Below are 20,902 nucleotides of genomic sequence, written 5' to 3'. Positions count from 1 at the left end.
GTTTCTCCATGAGTTCACCTAGACATGACCATCCCTGTATCCGAAACAATGAGGAATATTTCAGACATCGGGTAATGGAACTGTGTATAGGCAAGTATTCTTCACTCATGCCTATAGGAGCCTGTTGCTCTGAGAGGGAGGACTAGAAGTCCAAGCTCTTCCATATGAGACAGACAGTATGGTGGAGAAACACAAACTGTGTATCTATTATTGTCTATCAGTACTGCTCTCACTTTCTACCAGCCAAACACTTTCATACAATATTTCGAGACAAGACTTTCAGGGTGACTTATGACTGCAGCATGTTGAACTCTGTACAAGCCGTGATAGGCCAGCATTCATAAACAGCCAGTGAAGTCATCAAGGGCACATTTTCTACTGATGAAGACGGCAGCACAAGGAGAGAATGCCGACCAGCTGTCTGTCTCGTGCTGTCGTGTGGGGTCTAGGTTAATGTTATTCCAGCTGCTGTGTATAAGCTCTGTAATAATGCTGTATACAGTGCCAAAATTACCCAATGCATTCAACCAATAATGCCTTATAACTTGGGTGGCACAGGGGTTAGGACTCCTGCCTTGCAGCTCTGCAGGTGAGGATCAGATGCACACCCAAAGCTATGCACCCACCTCAGATTCTTCCCAGCCACACTACATATCTGTGCACAGCTTACAAGGTTTGGGCTAGAGCAGCACAACTATTATTTAGTATTTATACGTCGTCGATATCCTCTACAGCGCTGTACAGAGTATATTGTTTTGTCACTTAAAGTGGACCTGAAATTTTGCACAGGGCAGAAGGAAAACAGAGAGAAATGTACTCTGTATGTATTTAGAGAGTTCAGCCTGTCTAATCCCTCCTCATCTGTGTCTTATCACAAGTTGTAATTTGATCTCTCCCCTGGGTCACATGACTGCCAATGGCAGAGATGGCAGATAAGCTCATTTGAAAGCACAGGATGTTTGCAATATGTCAGCTTCCATGAAAGCAGGAAGTAGAAACAGTGCAGATTTATTGTAGGATGTGTATCAGCTGTAACAAATAATTGTTTTTCTTTAAAGGTTATTATGCTGTTGTGTATCTTTTAGAGCAGAGAGGAAGTTCGGAGTTCAGGTCCGCTTTAACGGTCCCTCAGAGAAGCTCACAATCTAGTCCCTACCATAGCCATTTGTCTATGCATTGCGTAGTGTATGTACTGGAGTTTAGGGCCTATTTAAGGGGGTCGTCAATTAAACTTCTGTATGTTTTTGGGATGTGGGAAGAAACTGGAGTGCCCAGAGGAAAACCACGCAGGCCCAGGGAGAACATACAAACTCCTTACAGGTAATGCCCTGGCTGGGGATTTGAACTGGGGACCCAGTGCTGCAAGGTGAGAGTGCTAAGCACTACGCCACATGCCCATTACCGCCTGCAGAGATTTTCCAGCACGGAAGGCATGCAGGTTACACTTGTATTCTGTATTCTCCTTCTACATGACTGCTGCTTGTTGCAGAGTGTAGAGTGATGTAAAATCCTAAAGCAAGCACATATTTCAGGGCTTGTTCACACAGGCACTATGCTCAGATGCACTCCAAAAGGAATGCGCAGCAATAACCAAGCAATGCCTCGGCTTATCAGTATAAACCATGCAGCAACATTCATACAGCCTAATCATTCCAACCATGTTCTAGTGGCTGCGTATGTATGAAACACATAGCTGCCCTCACTGCCACCCACCCTCCGCAGCTGCTGAGTAGCTGTAAAGAGGAAACTCGACAGTTTTCTGCTTTTGTTTTTTGCTAATACATATCACCAATATTTTCTATTTTCCACATATGCAATAATGTCTCTAGTGTTAGAACATTTCAATTCATGTATACTCATCAATTCAGTTATCGTTTACTTATTATTGGTATAGCGTACCAGATAGCTGGTTGGCTAAACTCACTTTTTCCGACAAACATAAACTTATTCCACCTTCGGCCTCTAGTCAAGTTGTACCCATTACTAGATAACCTAAACACACACTGCCTCTAGTTATGCATACTGTATACTACCCAACCTCTTTACCTCCAAGTCCCCCCCCCCCCCCCTCCTTTAGATTGTAAGATTGTAACAGCAAGACTCTCTTACTCTTGTGTCTTGAAAGTTGTTCATTTTGTGTCTTTCGATTTGTTATACATTTTATTATTTAGCATCTTACATTTGTCACTGTAATTACCAATTCTATACTCTGTACCAGTGTCTATATTTGGTGTACACCATTGTCTGTATAATTATGTACTGCATGTTTGTTTCTTACTTTGTACAGAGCCACGGAATATGTTGCCAATTTCTAAATCAAAAATAAAAAGCTCTCATACTACATCGAAGTGGTAAAATTGGCCAATCAAATAGCCAAATTCAAACTGGATGTGTGTACCAGGGATTAAAGTGACTCAGAGCTGGGGGGGGGGAAAAAAAAGTCTTATTCATACCTGGGGCTTCCTCCAGCCCCATCTGCTCGGATCGCTCCCACGCCACCATCCTCCTCTGCCCAAAGCTCCAGGAACCTGGTCCCGTCACTTACATCAGTCGGAGCCAGTCTGCGCAGGAGAAGTGCACCCTGGAGAGATACGTAGATGGCGCACTTCTCCTGCGTAGACTGGCTCCGACTGATGTTAGTGACGGGACCCGGTTCCTGAAGCTGCAGGCAGTGGAGGATGGTGGCGTGGGAGCGGTCCGAGCAGATGGGGCTGGAGGAAGCAAACAATTTCATTTTTTCAGCTCTGGTACACTTTAAGGCCTGTACCTACCTCACAATTTTTCCGACGGCCATCGATTGATCTAGCGAACGTTGTTTAGCAACGATAACGGCCACTGACTACTCCTGTGCAAAGTACGTGATTGCTTGAAGTCTCGTTGCGCAACATCGCGCATACCCACCAGAAAATGGATCGGGGGAGCACTCGTCATCAAGGAGACGTCGCTGGATCCATCTCCAAGCATCGTGAGGTGAGTACATAGCCTTAGGCAGCACTCTGCCACACAGGAGCCCTCTGCCTAGCATGACCGATTCAGAGCTGTATAAATCCCAGGAGCCAAGCAACTACTAGACCTAAAGATAATGGCTACTGTCCAAAATGTGTGAGCCTTTTTATGGCTGTCAATGGAAGTGTGAGGTCCCTAAATCCTTAAATATCGTACAGACTTTTTCGGTACTTAATCAGCTCCAGAGTTCTGCATGAATTCCCTCGCGTGATTAAACATAAAACACTCTACATGAAATTTGTTCTTTTCTGTCAAAACACACAATGAATCCTCCATTCTTTTCACAACTTCCCTCCTCCAACCTAAAATGACTCTGCTTGCTGAAAAGGAGAAGTGTGAGGAGGAAGCAGGACTGTAGGAGCAGCAGAGGAAGATGACAAGCACTTAGTAACACCACCTCATCCTGTGTGACATAGGATTTATCACTCACACAATGAACACAGCAAGTAGCTTTATGCACACTGAGCTGTGACAGGCAGCCGCTATTCACTGAGGAAAGCCTTTGAAAAAGAAAAAAAAACAGCCAACTGTTCTACTTTTTCTTTCTCAAACTCTAGTTCTAACAAGCTGACCTCACCTGGAACGTATGGAGGATAGATTGTGCATTAGGGCAGGACACACTACAAATCATAATCACTAATGTGCTGTGATGTAATCACGATTTCCACTATTTTCAAAATGCACACTGACGCGATTATGGGTGCAATCGGTGGGTTTTGAATGTGTGAGTGGGCAATTTTGTTAGTTATGTGCTTTTCTTGCACTCCTATTGATTTAACCTAATCGGGAATAGAGGAAAAAGGCTGAAGGCAGTACTTTAGCGATTGGGTTAAAAATCGCATCGCCCCATTGTGATAATGGTACCACGATTATGGTGTTAATCACGGTGCCCTTGCGAGCAGCAAAACACGGGCTTGATTCACTAAACCGTGATAACTGTTATTGCGGTCACGCGTTTGAGCGAGAAAACAGCCGCGATTTTGTGAAAAAATCCATGCTTGCGCGTGAAAAACGTTACACACGTTATAACGCGCGCAAAAAGCATGCTGTGGGAATGGGCTCACTCTGTGGATTTTTATAGGCAACCAATGCTTCCACGAAACATAAGGGTACAGTGTTCTCCCCAGAATTTTTTTCCAGCCGGGTGGCATGAAATAGTAGCCGGGTGGCATGAAAAAGCAGCCGGGTGGGACGAGATGAAAATGCAGGGCAACTCTGCTTACAGCATAGGAGGAGGTGAGCCGATGACAGCCGGGTGGTCACCAAATCTAGCCGGGTGGAGCACCCGGCTAAAAGAGCCTGGGGAGAACACTGAGGGTATATACACAATTGTATGGTAAAAGATATGTGTGCATATAGTGCTTGTGAATTTAATTAGGTGTAAAACAAACTAAAAAGTTTGCACAAAGCGCACTTAGAGTAGTAGTTCTGCCCCCAAAACCCCAATTACATACCTTATCGTACATTAATCAAGTAGTAATTTTATGCATAAACTAGTTACATGTGTAATGCCTGGGGCCCACATGAGCGGTTTCAGACGCGCTTCCAAAAATGCTAGGCAAGTGAAAGTCAATGGAGGGGAACCTACAGTAGCAATTGTGATGACCCCAGATCGCAATCGTGGGTCCTGCAGCATCTTTGGAGCTGCAAAATCACTTTTCAATTGTTGTACAAAAACAATGTTGCAGTGATTTTACTACTCAGAACAACGAAAAAAACAGTAAGAAATGCAAATCGCAATCATTGTACAATCTCTAGCATTATAATAAAAATCACTTCAAAAGCACCAGAAATCACGCCATTTACAGTGGGCCCCAGGACCAAAAGTTACCTCAGTTACACAGGAGTCTAAATTTACTTACAAGCAACATATACATTTTACATATGCTACTATTTGCACAAAAACAGAACATCATTGAAAACTTTGCCAACAATAAGGGCTTGTTCACACTTAAGGCTCATACACACATCAGACTATAGTCTTTGGAAAATGAAAGATCACAGACCAATTTTACCCCCTTCCATGTAGTATGAGAGCCATACCTACACAGTCTATTCTATGGAGCTGATCTCCCCATCAGAAAAAAAATCTTTGCAATATGCTGCACACACAGATGCTGTACAGACACAAAAGATCAGTATCTGCATAAGATCTGTTCCTGCCAAAGATCCGTTCCTGCAAATTGCATTCATAGTCTATGAGATCTGCAGATCATCATACACACCTTGTTTAACAGACATTCATCTGCAGATCAGATCCACCAGGATGGATTTTTAGATCTGCAGATGATTGTCTGATCTGCAAATGAATGTCAGTTAAACAAGGTGTGTATGATGATCTGCAGATCTCATAGACTATGAATGCAATTTGCAGGAACGGATCTTTGGCAGGAACAGATCTTTTGCAGATACTGATCTTTTGTGTCTGTACAGTATCTGTGTGTGCAGCAGCCTGAAAAGATTTCTGTCTGATGGGGAGTTCAGCTCCATAGAATAGACTGTGTAGGTATGGCTCTCATACTACATGGAAGGGGGTAAACTTGGTCTGTGATCTTTCATTTTCAAAAGACTATGGTCTGATGTGTGTATGTGGCCTTAGGGCCTGAGCCCAATAACGGCATTGTGCACAGCTGTGTCCACTTTTCAGCATCTGTAACATTGATGTGTTGCTGAAAAGCAGGGCTGTGGAGTTGGTACAAAAATCTTCCGACTCCAACTCAGACTCCTCAGTTTATGAAACCCCCGACTCCGGGTACCCGAAATGGCTCCGATTCTTCGACTCCGACTCCTTAGTCTAATACTTACCAGCGCTTTTTATTTTGTACACAAATCATCAGACTCCGACTACTCAGTTTATGAAATCACCGACTCCAACTCAGACTCCGGGTACCCAACTCCACAGCCCTGCTGAAAAGCGGACACAACTGTGCACAACTGCGTTAGTGGGCTCAGGCCATAAGAGCGATTTGGCTCTTTTTTAAGCGCTGGCGATTTTTAAAATATCCTTAACCCCCTTGCCGTTCCAATTCTGGCGGCAAGAGGGCAGCGCAGCACTTTTTTTTTATTTTTTATTTTATTTTTTTTTAAATCATGTAGCGAGCCCAGGGCTCGCTACATGATAGCCGCTGAGCACTGGCATCCCCCCACCCACTCCGATCACCTCCGGCGATCAGAGTAAGCAGGAAATCCCGTTCAGAACAGGATTTCCTGCTGGGCTTCCCCGGTCGCCATGGCGACGGGGCGGGATGACGTCACCGACGTCATGGACGTCACAGGGAATCCAGATCGACCCCTCAGCGCTGCCTGGCACTGATTGGCCAGGCTGCGCAAGAGGTCTGGAGGCGTGGGGCAGCGTGGCGCTGCGGGTAGCGGCGAATCGGCGGCGATCGGAATATGCACGCAGCTAGCAAAGTGCTAGCTGCGTGTAGTAAAAAAAAAAAAAATTTGAAAATCGGCCCAGCGGGGCCGGAGAAATCCTTCTGCGCAGGTTACCCCGAGCTGAGCTCGAGATAACCGGCAAGAAGGTTAAAAGCACTGGTACAATCATGCTCAATGTGAGTGTTCTCACATGAGCAATGCGCTTTCTATTGAATCGCAAACGCGGCTCCTGCACCATTTTCTGAGCGTTTGTGATTCAGTTGAAAGTATAGGGAAATCGCAAAGCACTTGAAAAAGCTCTTTGAAAAGCAATTACCCGAGCGCTTTTATGAATAAATATATTTATTCATTTCAGGGACAAAGAGTTCACTTCCTGACTGACGAAGCGTAAAAAATCATTGCCCCACAAAAGCGCTTAGAAAAGCGCCTAGAAAATCGCTTTTCAAAGCACAAAGCGCAGGGAAAAGTGCTTTTAAAAATCGCTAATCAAATCGCTCAGCGATTGCGCTAGCGATTTGTAATGTAAACAAGGCTAATGAGCATTGGCATTCACTCAAAAGTACATGTGTGACAGCAGACACTACAACACTGGCTACTGCATTAACCCCAATGTGTGAGAAAGGGGAAGAGCTGCATCAAACTGTGATCTAGAATGGATGACATGTACAGGACAAACCTCCAACACACTACTAGCCTTTAGCTGCTGGTGACTCAGCGGCCCCTGTAGCATGCCCTTTACTCAGGAACCAATGCATCTTCTCACATGTTTCAGATTACCCAGCAAGCTTATGATGAACCAGAACTCCTAGGAGTGTGTAAGGAGTTACAAAGGACCAAAAAGCCCTCTTAGGGCCCGTTTCCACTACAGCGTTTGCGATGGCTTAATCGCAAAACCGCAAACCGCTAGTGATTTTAAAATCGCTACGGTTTGCTTTTTAACATAGGAATCGCGGTAGGTAACTTCCACTACCGCAATTCGTTATTTACTTGATCGCGATGCGGAACGATTTTTGCCGCAATTTTGCTATGCAGTGCATAGCAAAATTGCGATCGCAAACGTCGGGAAATCGCCAGGAATTTTTTTATTTTGCTGAATCGCAATCGCTAGCGTTCAGCGCGAACGCTAGCGATTGCTAGTGGAAAAGGGCCCTTAGGGCCCGTTTCCACTGGCCCGGAAACCGCGCCGAATCCGCAGAGTTTCCCCACAGGCAAATCACGAGGGGAAACTGTCATAGGGATGAATAGCGCCGCCAGCCGAATTGCTTGCGCTAGTGATTCGGCCGGCATCTCCATCTGAAATGGTGCGGGAGGCTGTGAATCCCATAGCCGTGCATAGCATAGCACGGCTGATGGGATTCGTCTGCGTACCCGCAGACCCGGAAGTGCTGACGCGCGTCTCGCTGGTGCGTGCGGCACAAGTGGAAACGGGCCCTTACTATAAAATGTTTTGCTCAACATGTTATGTAATTGGTCAGAGGTTGCTTATGATAGTCTGCACTTCTGTGCTGGCGGCTAAAGTTGTCACAGCAGCATATTTCAGCAGGGTTATAGATGAAATAATAGACAGTCAATACATTTATTTGTTTTGTATTTATATATTGCTGATATCTTTCGCAGCACTTTTACATTGTAAATAGTCATGTAACTGTTAGGGATGAGCGAGATTCACATTGGCTTTTTGCAAAACTGAACTGGCATGTTAGCTGAAATGGGGAAACTGACCCTTAGGTTAGACACATGCCTATGCAGAGGCAAGGCTCTGGGTACCATAGAGCCTTTCTGGTCCTCAGAGCATTCCATCGTTCCAGCGACATCCCCTATTAAAGTTCCGCGGCAGGCTGTGTCTTCAGAACTCCTCAGGCAGCCTTCACCAGTACTTGCATCCCTGGGTGCTTCCAGGGACAGGCACATACGTGAGCCAAGACTTCTGCATGCGCAGTATGGATGCACTCGTCTTCAGAGCAGCCAGGGACGCGAGTACATCTGAAGGCTGATTGAGTAGTGCCAGTAAGAGGTATCAGTGTTCTCCCAGGCTCTTTTAGCCGGGTGCTGCACCCGACTAGTTTTGGTGAGCACCCGGCTGTCATCGGCTCACCCCCTCCTCTGCTGTTAGCAAAGTTGTGCAGAGGAGCACCAGCCCTGCATTCTCTCATCGCGCCCCACCCGGCTACTATTTCATGCCACCCGGCTACTATTTCATGCCACCTGGCTACTAGTTCATGCCACCTGGCTACTATTTCATGCCACCCGGCTGGAAAAAAAATTCTGGGGAGAACACTGGGTATTTAGCCTAGCAGATCTCCAACTACAATGGAGAGCAGCGTTGGAAAGAGGGGACAGAGCGAGGACTAGGAAGGCTCTATGGTATCTTCCTCTACATACAGGTAAGTATCTTACCTGAAGTGAGTTTCCTCACTTCATTTTCACTTTAATGAACTTATGTTGTGACCTCTCACCACTGTGCTACACACTGCTCTCCATCATCCCGACTCCAGCTGTGAATAGAGGCAGTGAAATAGGTTAATTAACCCTCTCTGCTGCAGCGGCGCCCTCCAAACACCAGTCATGGGAAACATGAAACTGAGTCTAGCTCATCTCTACTAAAGCAGCCCATACACTCAGCCGATTTTCTGGCCGACCGATCGATCGCGATCGATCGATCGATCGATCGATCGCAAATCGGTTGGCCAATCGACCGATCGACGGCCGATTTCGATCGATTTCGATGGATTTCCATCGAACTAGCAGGGTGGAAAATTTAGGTCGATCTGATGAGATTGCTTATCAGTTTGCATTGGCCTTAATGGAAATCTGATGGCAAAAAAATGCCATCAGATCGAATTTCAACAGATTTCAAACTGAAATCTATTGGAATTCTATCCTGGTAAAAAATGTTCTAAAAACGCATCAGATAGATCATCAGATGCATTTCTTATCTGTCTGCTGCCAATCTGACGAGTGTATGGGCACCTTTACTGTCCCTCAGAGCGGCTTAAGATCTAATACCTACCACAGCCATAAGTCCATCATTTTCTATTTCATGGGAGGCCAAATAACTTATCTCTACGCTTTTGGGATGTGGAAGGAAATCCACATAAGCACAGGGACGACATACAAACTCCTTGCAGTTAGTGTTCCAGATTTCAAATAGAAGACAGAAGTCTGTCACAGTGTAAAGTTGGCCACACTCTATACATTTTTTGTAATCCCTTTCAATTCAAGAATTACAATCAATGCTTATGATAGATTGTAACAGTTAAAAAAATCTGACCAATATACCACACACGTGTTTAATTATTCCCCAATTATGAAAGAAAAATCTGCTCTATACTGCAAGAAATCAATCTACCATAGAACATTCAATTTTTAAAGAAAAAAAAGAAAATCCACCGCTTCTGATCGACTTATATCGAAAAAAAAAAGGGGGAAAATCTGATCGGTTTTCTTGCTCAAATTAAAAAGAAGAAAAAAAAAGCCTTCAATCCTTCAAGACAACTGATTGTTTTTAGTGAATTGCCGTAAAATTGGACCATTTTTTTGTATCATGTGTGGGCACCTTTAGGCTGAAATGTAACACTTGGTTCAGATGGTTGATCACATGAATCCAGTATACAGAAGGGAGTATCTGTGCTTAGGTAATACTGCTGTATTCTTTGGACTCTCCTGCATGGAATGATAAAGTATCACAGTCAGGCACATAGTAATCCTGGCTTGTGTAAGCAGTTACTCACAGAGGGAGGGGGGTTCACATGTAATTTAGGTCATTATGGTGGAGATTCATCTTATAGGTGTCATCTTCCCAGGAACAGGATTTCATACACACATGAGAATTACTGTAGAAGTGGAGGTGGCCACATTTAATGCTGGGAATACACGTTTCGTTTTTGCCTTCGTTTTAGCCTTCGATTCGTTCAGTAAACGAATCGAGTGTTGAAAACGTATGTGAAAATAGTCATAATCTCATTATAGTTTCGATTAATAGACCCCAAAAACGAACGACTAGTGATCGAACATGTTTGATATTATCTCTCTTTATCCATCTAATTGAGCCATTGGTAGGCTTGATGGCTGTTCAGATCGATTATATGTTCGTTTATGTTAGTCCGTCCCTGTAAAAAGGGATTTTCGTTTCGTTTCTTTGCAGCCTTCGATCATTGGAAAAACGAAACCATCAGAATCGGAAAAAAAAAAGAAACCGTGGGTGGTGATATTAACCGTACGTTCGATTATTTCGGGAACGAAAAGGACAAAAGGCACAATCGAAACGAAGGCTAAAACGAAGGCAAAAACGAAACGTGTATTCCCAGCATTAGATGCAAACCAGTTTAGTTTTCTTTGAGTGACATTTATGTATCTGGGGATTTTAGCTATAATTTTTCTTAAAGCCCTAGTTTAGGCATATGTTAATTAATGCATATTGGCTATCATACATGAAAGTGCTGTCGGTATGGAGAACCAGTGCGGGAAAACACCGCTGGCTGTGTTTTAGACTTCTGGCTGCTGATTCATAAAAAAAGTATCCAGGTGCGGTAGCAGTGCGGAGATTCCCTGAACTAGGCTGGCGGTAGGCAGGCGGTAGGCTTGCGGAGACACGGAAGCTGCCGAGTTGATACATTTCTCCGTGTTCCGCTCTGCTGCAGCTGCCTGGGAGGTCTGTGTGTCTCCACTCACTTACATTGTTATCACCACATCAGAGGGAGCGGTACTTCCGACCTCACACCGCTTGCGGTGATCTTTATGACTTAACATTTTGCTACATTTTTTACAATAATCACCGCACAAGGCGGCGATTTATCGCTGTGCTCGGTAATGTCAGCTTTTGATGCGGAAGGAGCCTTTATGAATGCAGATTTTGCAACGTGTGCGGGAAAGTCAGCTGTTTTAAGCATTTCCGCATGCGGAAATACTTTATGAATGATAGCCATTGTGTGGAACATAACATAATTTGAAACGCACAAAGTTTGTGCATCACACATAAACCGTTTTTTTATATTCTCTGGCTGGCTGGCTTTGCAAGGCTATCTTCCTGTGCCAATGTCAGATGCTACTTGCCTGAGAGAATAGTAATCTGTGAGCTGTCCACAACCCTCCCCATTCCCATTATCAGCCAGGAGAGAAGCTGCGGGGTGGGGGTTTGATCTTTTACTTCACCTTCTCCCTGTGCTCTATAGATGAGAGAAGATTGATGGAGTCATTGGGGTCAAGTGAGGGCTCTGTGATGAGGAAGCAACTCCAACTCTCCTGGCAGCTCCATACTTTGTGCACAGAAGGACTCTGGGTTTCTGTCACTGACTTTTCCAGTAAGAAACACCAATCTTAACCCCTATTCTATGCCAGACAGTAACCTTAACCCCTACTCTATATCACACAGCGACCATAACCCCTATTATATGCCAGACAGTAAATGCAACCCCTATTATATGCCAGACAGCGACAATAACCCCTATTCTATGCCAGACAGTAACCTTAACCCCTATTCTATATAACACAGCGACCATAAGCCCTATTCTATGCCACACAGTAACCTTAACCCCTATTCTATATAACAAAGCAACCATAACCCCTATTCTATGTCAGACAGTAACCTTAACCCCTATTCTATATAACACAGCGACCATAAGCCATATTATATGGCAGACAGTAAATGTAACCCCAATTCTATGCCAGACAGTAAACGTAACCCTTATTACATGCCAGACAGTAATCTTAACCCCTATTCTATGCCAAACAGCAACCATACTATTCTATGCCAAATAGTAACCTTAACACTAATCCTTTGCTAAACAGTTACCTTAAGAGACACTGAAGCGAAAAAAAATATATGATATAATGAATTGGTTGTGTACTATGAATAACTACTAGTAGATTAGCAGCAAAGAAATTATTCTCATATTTTTATTTTCAGGTATATAGTGTTTTTTCTAACATTGCATCATTCTCTAATATGTGCAGATTACACAACACTCAGCATTCAAAATGATTCTTTCAGAGCAGTCTGTGAACTAATGACCTCTCCTCTGGCAGAGAAAAAGACATTTGTTTAGGCCCCGTTCACATCACAAACGCGGATGGCCATGCATGCGGAACGCGTGCGGACCGCAAGCGTATGAACGCACGCCATCCGCGTTTGTGTGCGTTGCGTGGCTGATCCCATCACTGAAAAGTGAATGGGACAGCCATGCGTTTTTACAAAAAATGCATGCAGCATGCGTTCCCGGACCGCACAGGTCCGGAACGCATGCAGTGTGAACATCAGACATTGCACTCTATGCAATGTCTGATGTCGTGCGTGTCGGCCACCTGCACGCGTTTCCAAAACGCGGGTGGAAACGCGTGCAGTGTGAACGGGGCCTTACTTAAAGTTGAGATAATAAAAGTCAGATAACAGCCCTCTCCACGACTTTGAAAGTCGTAGAGATCAATGGCTTTTTTGTATCGAGATAACAGCTGGAGTTTCTTAACTCTTCCTGTACTGGAAACAATTAGACTGATGTATCTGATCTTAATGTTTTATTTCTTAGCTGTACTACACATACAAATCATAATATCATAATTTTTTTTTCGCTTCAGTGTCTCTTTAACTCCAATTCTATGCCAGACAGTAACTATAACCCTAATTATATGCTAAGCAGTAACCTTAACCTCAATTCTATGCCAGACAATAACCTTAAAGCACACCTGAAGTGAGAGGGATATGGAGGCTGCCATATGTATTTCCTTTTTAACAATACCAGTTGCCTGGCAGTAATGATCTCTTTGGCTGCAGCAGTGTCTGAATCACACACCTGAAACAAGCATGCAGCTAATCTAGTCAGACTTCAGTCAGAAACATCTGATCTGCATGCTTGTTCAGAGTCTATGGTTAAAGGCACTAGAGACAGAGGCTCAGCAGGACAGCCAGGTAATCTTCATCGTTTAAAAGGAAATAAATGTTAGCCTCCATATCCCTCTCACTTCAGGTGTTATTTAACCCCAATTCGTTGCCAGACAGTAACCTTAACCAAAACTCTATGCCAGACAGTAACTTTAACCCTAGTTCTATGCCAAATAGTAAACTTAACCAAAATTATTTGACAACCAGTGATTTTAACCCTAATTCTATGCTAGGCAGTAATCTTAACTCCAATTCTATGCTGAACAATAAAAACCAAAAACCCAAAACAAAGTGACAGTAGCTCTAACCTACTCCTTCACCATTTCAGAAAACCTTTCAATTACTAACACCGGACAACCTTTAAACTGTCACCAGACACTCACCTTTCACAGAAACATGGCTACCACTACCCTAACCTGATTCTGTTGCTAACCCGAACAGACAACCCTAAGGGGAGTATATAACCGTAACCCTAACACTAACTAAACCTCACAATATTGCCTACCACAGCAAAAAGCTAAATTTAAAGCCATCCTTTGATCCAAAAGAAATCCCCTATACGTTTTGTAGACATATATCAGGATTTAGGAGAGCTGAACCTCAGTTGGTGAGGCCAAAACATCACATGATGCCAAAACATGTTGCTTTATTCACAGGAGACAGGGCTTTCAGCATGACTGCAGTTTGATATTACATGATGTTATACTAAATTCCAGGGCTGTGGAGTCTGTACAATTATTCAACTCTGACTCCTCAGTTTATGAAACCACCAACTGGCACCAGGTACCCAAAATTGCCCCGACTCCGACTCCTTTACTCAGACTCGGTACAAAAATCATCTGGCTCCAACTCAGACTCCTCAGTTTATGAAAACCACAGATTCTGACTCCAGGTACCCAAAATTGCTCCAACTCCAACTCCGTGACTCTGAGGAGTTGGTAGAACCAGGACTGTGGAGTTGGTACAAAAATCATCCAGCTCCAACTTCTCAGTTTATAATACCAACTACTCCGACTCCACGTACCCAACATTGCTCCGACTCCAACTCCTCGACTCCAGTTTCACAGCCCAGCAAAATTCACTGCCTGACTGGCCAGTTGATTATTACTTGTAGTGTGCAGAGCTCTACAGTGTACTATACATACACTGCCAAGACCAAAGCCACTGATTTTCCTCCAATCGTTAAGCTCAAATAGCAGCATGGATATGAAAGAAGCGGCGTTGGTTCAGCAGAAAATCACACCCAGGAGTTTACTGCCTACTTCAATAATAAACCTATAATGACAACAATCAATTTACATGACTTGAAAGAATTCTTTCCCAGTCTTGCGTCTAATAGAAAATGCCTGTTTATGGCCACCATTAATATTAAATATAATGCCTCTAGAAGTCGTCTGTTTCCATTTACGTACCACAACAAATCAATATTGCAAGCGACGGCTACAAAAACCGACAGTAATGTAGAGAAGCACTATAGAAGGGCTGAAGGGCATTAAAATTCAGAGCAGGAATGTACACAGCTATACGTGTGTAAACACATTCACCGTTCCTTCTGTGCACTACAGAAGCAGATGAAACTAAACATGGCTCAGTGTCTTACATACCACATACAGCAGAAGACTAGGCACTAGTAATAATGTATATAATGCCATACCATACAAGGGGTCCTACAGGGAACCGCAACTGCATCTTCCTGTGGCGCCTGGACTACTGGGAGTCTATTTAGCCATACTCATTAGAAAACACAGGTGTTTTGTGAACAGTGAGTTCCTTCTGCATTGACGGGAAAAGAATGCAAGCTGCAATATTTATCTGCAGGGCTGTGGAGTCGGTACAAAAATCATCTGACTCCAACTCAGACTCCTCAGTTTATGAAACCACCAACTCCAACTCCATATACTGAAAATTGCTCCAACTCCTCGACTCTGACTCCTCAGTTTATGAGACCACCGACCCCAACCGCAACTCCAGGTACCCAAAATTGCTCCGACTCCTCAACTCTGACTCCTTAGTCTAATACTTACTCGGGCTGTGGAGTTGGTGCAAAAATGATGTGACTCGGACTCCTCAGGTTATGAAACCACCGGCTCTGACTCCAGGTACCCAAAAATCCAAAAATTGCCCCGACTCCTCAGCCCTGTTTGTCTGACAGCACATGGCACCCTTGTAATTTCTAAAAACCTATTGAAATGGAGTTTGCCGTGTGGTACAGGAATCTATAACCTCCTTAAATTTCAGTGAGGGAGGGATCAGTCAGCTTGGCATATAAAGCCATAATCAACCCACATATGCCTAGCTTCAGGGCACATTCGCACACATGGGTCCACTGCCTGTTAACTACTCTTTATAGAACTTCTGAGCTTTGTACATCTGAGGGGATAGCAGCCACCTGAAAAACAGTACATCCAGTAGTTCTCTACTGCACAGTGTCTGCCCCATGTGTTAGCCGCTGACACACTTGTGGTTAGGAATGCAGCCATTTGGTCATATTATGCAGAAACCTAATGATGTTTGATCCACAGAATGTCGAAGGTTAATATATGCAGCAACGATATGGTTCTGCCATGTGAGAATAAGCCCTATGGATGTACAATGGTGGTGTATTGCAAGAGAATGCGTCAGTGCAGTGCTGACCCCGTTCACTGTGATAGGATGCAGCTTATCACCTCCAGAGCAGGAGGGAACCTGGAAGAAGAGCCCCATGGCCACTGGGTGAAGATAAAGTTACAGTATTTGTGGCAATTCTTTTTATTGATGAATAATAGCACTGGAACCGGCAGGAGCTGGGGAGGGGGGAGGGGGACTTATAGGAATTCCTGGAATTCCACTTTAAAGCCCTGCTTCAGCCAATACTTGCATTTAGAGAGAGTGAGTGTTATCTGTAGAGTGGGGATCAGTTAGGAACTCTTTTTTTTTTACTGCTGTTTTCCACCTGAGATAGCCTAGCCTAGCAGTGCATGTGGTTTAAGGTGCCCATTAACGGTACAATTTTTTCATCAGATGTGATCTTGACGCACTTTTTAAGATCGTAAGTAATCAGATCGGCAATTATGGCATTTTCACTCTTCAGATACGATTGTAAAATCCAACTTTCGGGTCAATTCAATTTTCTGTTCCTATCGGCCATAGAATCATTTTACACTGATTTTCACCTGCGCATTTTTCTGTACAATTTGATCATAGAAACTACGTCAAAAGATTGCATCTGATGAAAAAAAAATGTACTGCTGCACCTTAACAGTGTCATAGCAATTTTTTTTCTTCCACTACATCAAAAAATGAAACAGGAATTTGCATCTTGCAAGTGGGTAACACTAAAATCTGACTGCCTAATATTCTTAAGAATTTATTTCATGGTATCCTGAAATTCTGATTCACAAGTTGCTGGATGACTGTCCTCCGTCCTCCTGCTGCTCAACCAGCATTCCTGTGTTCACAAATGTTGCCTGCAGAGATTGGGACTCCATCCCTAGGGCAACAAAACTGGGCCAAGTGACGCACTGACGTACAATACCATTGGATGTGTGACCCCACTTGAGGTACGACTGAGAGGTATGACCACAGCTCAGGCATGAACCCAGAATGTGTGACCCCACCTCAGGCATGACCCCAGAATGTGTGACCCCAGTAAAGGAATGACCTTGAAATGTGTGACCCCAGCTCAGACATGACCTTAGGATGTGTGACTCCAGTAAAGAAATGACCCTGAAATGTGTGAACCCACTTGAGGTACAACTGGGAGGTATGACCCCAGCTCAGGAATGACCTTAGGATGTGTGACATCAGTAAAGGAATGTCCCTGAAATGTGTGACTCCAGATCAGGCATGACCCCGGGATGTGTGACCCCAGCTCAGGCATCATCCTGGGATGTGTGACCCCAGCTCAGGCATGACCCCAGGATTTGTGACCCCAGGATGTGTGACCCCAGCTCAAGCATGACCCCCGGATGTGTGACCCTAGAACAGGCATGACCCCGGAAAGTGTGACCCCAGTTCAGGCATGACCCCAGGATGTGTGACTCCAGTTCAGGCATGACACCAGGATGTGTGACCCCAGTTCCGGCCCGACACCAGGATGTGTGACCCCAGTTCCGGCCTGACCCCGGGATGTGTGACCCCAGTTCAGGCGTGACACCAGGATGTGTGACCCCAGTTCAAGCATGACCCCGGGATGTGTGATCCCAGCTCAGGCCTGACCCCGGGATGTGTGATCCCAGCTCAGGCCTGACCCCGGGATGTGTGACCCCAGCTCAGGCCTGACCCCGGGATGTGTGACCCCAGCTCAGGCCTGACCCCGGGATGTGTGACCCCAGCTCAGGCCTGACCCCGGGATGTGTGACTCCAGCTCAGGCATGACCCCGGGATGTGTGACCCCAGTTCAGGCATGACCCCAGGATGTGTGACCCCAGCTCAGGCATGACCCCGGGATGTGTGACCCCAGTACAGGCATGACCCCAGGATCTGTGACCCCCACTCTGAAATGACTCTTGGATGTGTGACCCTAGTTTAGCACTTCCTGACTATTCTGAAGAGTTATAGTTGCTGCCATAATAAATCAAATTAAGTGTTTGCATAACTAAGGATAAGAATTAACAACAAACGTTCCAAAATCCCCTCTGGTCCCGTCACCAACCCACAGAGGTTAGCTTTACCAGCACAGCCTATGGGGCAGATGAATGAGGAATGGAAGGGGAGCAATGTCTGCAGGCAGGGGCGTAGCAATAGGGGGTGCAGAGGTAGCGACCGCATCGGGGCCCTTGGGCCAGAGGGGCCCCAGGGGCCCTCCCACAACTACAGTATTAGCTCCATATTGGTACTGTGCTCATAATAATCACTTCTATAGATACTTTTAATATTGGTAATCATTAACAAACTGTTCCCCATCCCTTCTTGCACCTGTGACACTGTAGTTGCCATTGCCAGGTTTTGGTGCGCCGTATCAATTGTTATGTATAGAGTGCTTGGGGGGCCCCATGTAAAACTTGCATCGGGGCCCACAGCTCCTTAGCTACGCCACTGCCTGCAGGACATGATCAGCGCAGCTTCCTATATGCCCAGTACTGGCACACAGCCCGACACCCCTGGCTGGCACACAGCCCCGCATCCTGGCTGGCACATATGCCTAGAGGCAGCTGCACAGGTTGTCCCCCTCCGGGAATACACGGGTCACACGGACACATGACAGCCCGACAGCCCCACACCCCTGGCTGGCACACTGGCACACAGCCCTGCACCCCTGGCTGGCACACAGCCCCGCACCCCTGGCTGGCACACAGCCCCGCACCCCTGGCTGGCACACAGCCCCGCACCCCTGGCTGGCACACAGCCCCGCACCCCTGCCTGGCACACAGCCCCGCACCCCTGCCTGGCACACAGCCCCGCACCCCTGGCTGGCACTGCTCGCACCCCTGGCTGGCACTCAGCCCCGCACCCCTCGCTGGAACACTGGCACACAGCCCCGCACCCCTGGCTGGCACACAGCCCCGCACCCCTGCCAGCTCCGCACCCCTGCCTGGCACACACACAGCCCCGCACCCCTGCCTGTCACACAGCCCAGCACCCCTGCCTGGAACACAGCCCCGCACCCCTGCCTGGCACACAGCCCCGCACCCCTGCCTGGCACACAGCCCCGCACCCCTGCCTGGCACATATGCCTAGAGGCAGCTGCACAGGTTGTCCCCCTCCAGGAATACACGGGTCACACGGACACATGACAGCCCGACAGCCCCATACCCCTGGCTGGCACTGCCCGCACCCCTGGCTGGCACTGCCCGCACCCCTGGCTGGCACACAGCCCCGCACCCCTGGCTGGCACACAGCCCCGCACCCCTGCCTGGCACACAGCCCCGCACCCCTGCCTGGCACACAGCCCCGCACCCCTGGCTGGCACTGCTCGCACCCCTGGCTGGCACTCAGCCCCGCACCCCTCGCTGGAACACTGGCACACAGCCCCGCACCCCTGGCTGGCACACAGCCCCGCACCCCTGCCAGCTCCGCACCCCTGCCTGGCACACACACAGCCCCGCACCCCTGCCTGTCACACAGCCCAGCACCCCTGCCTGGAACACAGCCCCGCACCCCTGCCTGGCACACAGCCCCGCACCCCTGCCTGGCACACAGCCCCGCACCCCTGCCTGGCACATATGCCTAGAGGCAGCTGCACAGGTTGTCCCCCTCCAGGAATACACGGGTCACACGGACACATGACAGCCCGACAGCCCCATACCCCTGGCTGGCACTGCCCGCACCCCTGGCTGGCACTGCCCGCACCCCTGGCTGGCACACAGCCCCGCACCCCTGGCTGGCACACAGCCCCGCACCCCTGGCTGGCACACAGCTCCGCACCCCTGGCTGGCACATATGCCTAGAGGCAGCTGCACAGGTTTTCCCCCTCCGGGAATACACGGGTCACACGGACACATGACAGCCCCATACACACACCAGGGGACAGTCACACAGTGCAGACCATTCACCAGTGTGGACTCTGGAGGGAAGCAGCGCTGCACCGCCACTGACAAGCCTTGCACGATAAGTCTATGAGGACAGAAGGACACCACCAGGGGACCCGGAGCGAGCACAAACCAGCTTCATACGCCGCATATATACAGAAATATTACCTAATTACAGAACTGCACACCGGGACTTACCGGAGCTGCGGAGAGCAGGGAAGTCAGGGCGCGCTCCCGCCTTCTGCTCAGAGTTCACAATGCGCGCCGCCGCCTCAGTAGAGTCTTCCGAATGCGCGCTCCCGCCTGCCCGCCTCCTCCGCCTCGCACTGTGATTACGCCTTCAGCAGCTGTGTGCCCGTCCCCGTCCTCTCTGTACAGCCGCTTCTCTTATCACAGACACAAGCTCCGCCCACCAGCTGACCGCTCTCCTCTACACCAGGGTGTCCCGTCTTCTCTCCGTGCAGCCGTGTCTCTATATCGCAGACACAAGCTCCGCCCACCTGCTGTTCGTTCTGCTCCAGGGTGTCCCATTCTCGCCTTGCGCTATGCACGGTCTGATGCGGTTGCTAAAAGCTGAATACTTACCTGAAGAGTCGCAGGAAGATGGATCACAGCAACTTCCCCCCACGGCGAGCGTTCCCCAATCCATCTTCGTGCCCACAGACACTGCACACAACTGACACAAACAAAAGTTCCAACCATAGCAGCATTTTGCACGGGACAACGGTCGTTATCGCCAGGGCCGGTTTAAGCAACAATGGGGCCCCAGGGCAAAATAAACCTGGGGGGCCCCCCCAACATATACCCCGGGACAAAAATCAGCATTAGGGGACCTTTTTTGCAGCTGGTATAGTCAGGGTGTGAAGTCCCAATCGGTCGGAGCTCCACATTCTGGCTATCCCAGCCTGCATGGGGGACAAGGGGTTAAAAAGTTTCAGAAGGGGGGACCCCACATAATTAAAAAAAAAAAAAATTCCCACACTCTAAACATAAAAAAAAATTGGGAAAATAGGAAAAAATGCCAGGGATCTTCATACAGCCATATTGCGGCTGTATAGCGATCCCTGGCCAAAGCGATGCGGCTGCGTATAGACCACCTGGAAACCCCGTCAGGAAATTTATTGCGCTTTCGTTTGATGCATGTAAAATTACACTACCGTTAGGTTTGCTACTAAAAGTGACATTTACCGCATTT

General features: G+C 47.0%; 1 protein-coding gene across 3 annotated transcripts in view; it reads right to left on the bottom strand.

The window, feature by feature from the left end:
• PIK3CB (phosphatidylinositol-4,5-bisphosphate 3-kinase catalytic subunit beta) overlaps positions 1 to 20,063 on the bottom strand; it is a 266,903-nt gene extending 246,840 nt beyond the window's left edge. For all 3 annotated transcript variants that reach the window (XM_068280541.1, XM_068280540.1, XM_068280542.1), the window contains exon 1: positions 19,906 to 20,063. The gene's annotated coding sequence lies outside the window, so the exon portion shown is untranslated. The remainder of the gene's footprint in view (positions 1 to 19,905) is intronic.
• Between the last annotated feature and the right edge of the window lie 839 nt (positions 20,064 to 20,902).

This window comes from Hyperolius riggenbachi, chromosome 4 (genome assembly GCF_040937935.1).
Source record: "Hyperolius riggenbachi isolate aHypRig1 chromosome 4, aHypRig1.pri, whole genome shotgun sequence".
In the NCBI taxonomy this organism is placed as follows: Eukaryota; Metazoa; Chordata; class Amphibia; order Anura; family Hyperoliidae; genus Hyperolius; species Hyperolius riggenbachi.
This window is presented reverse-complemented; position numbering and strand designations above follow the sequence as displayed.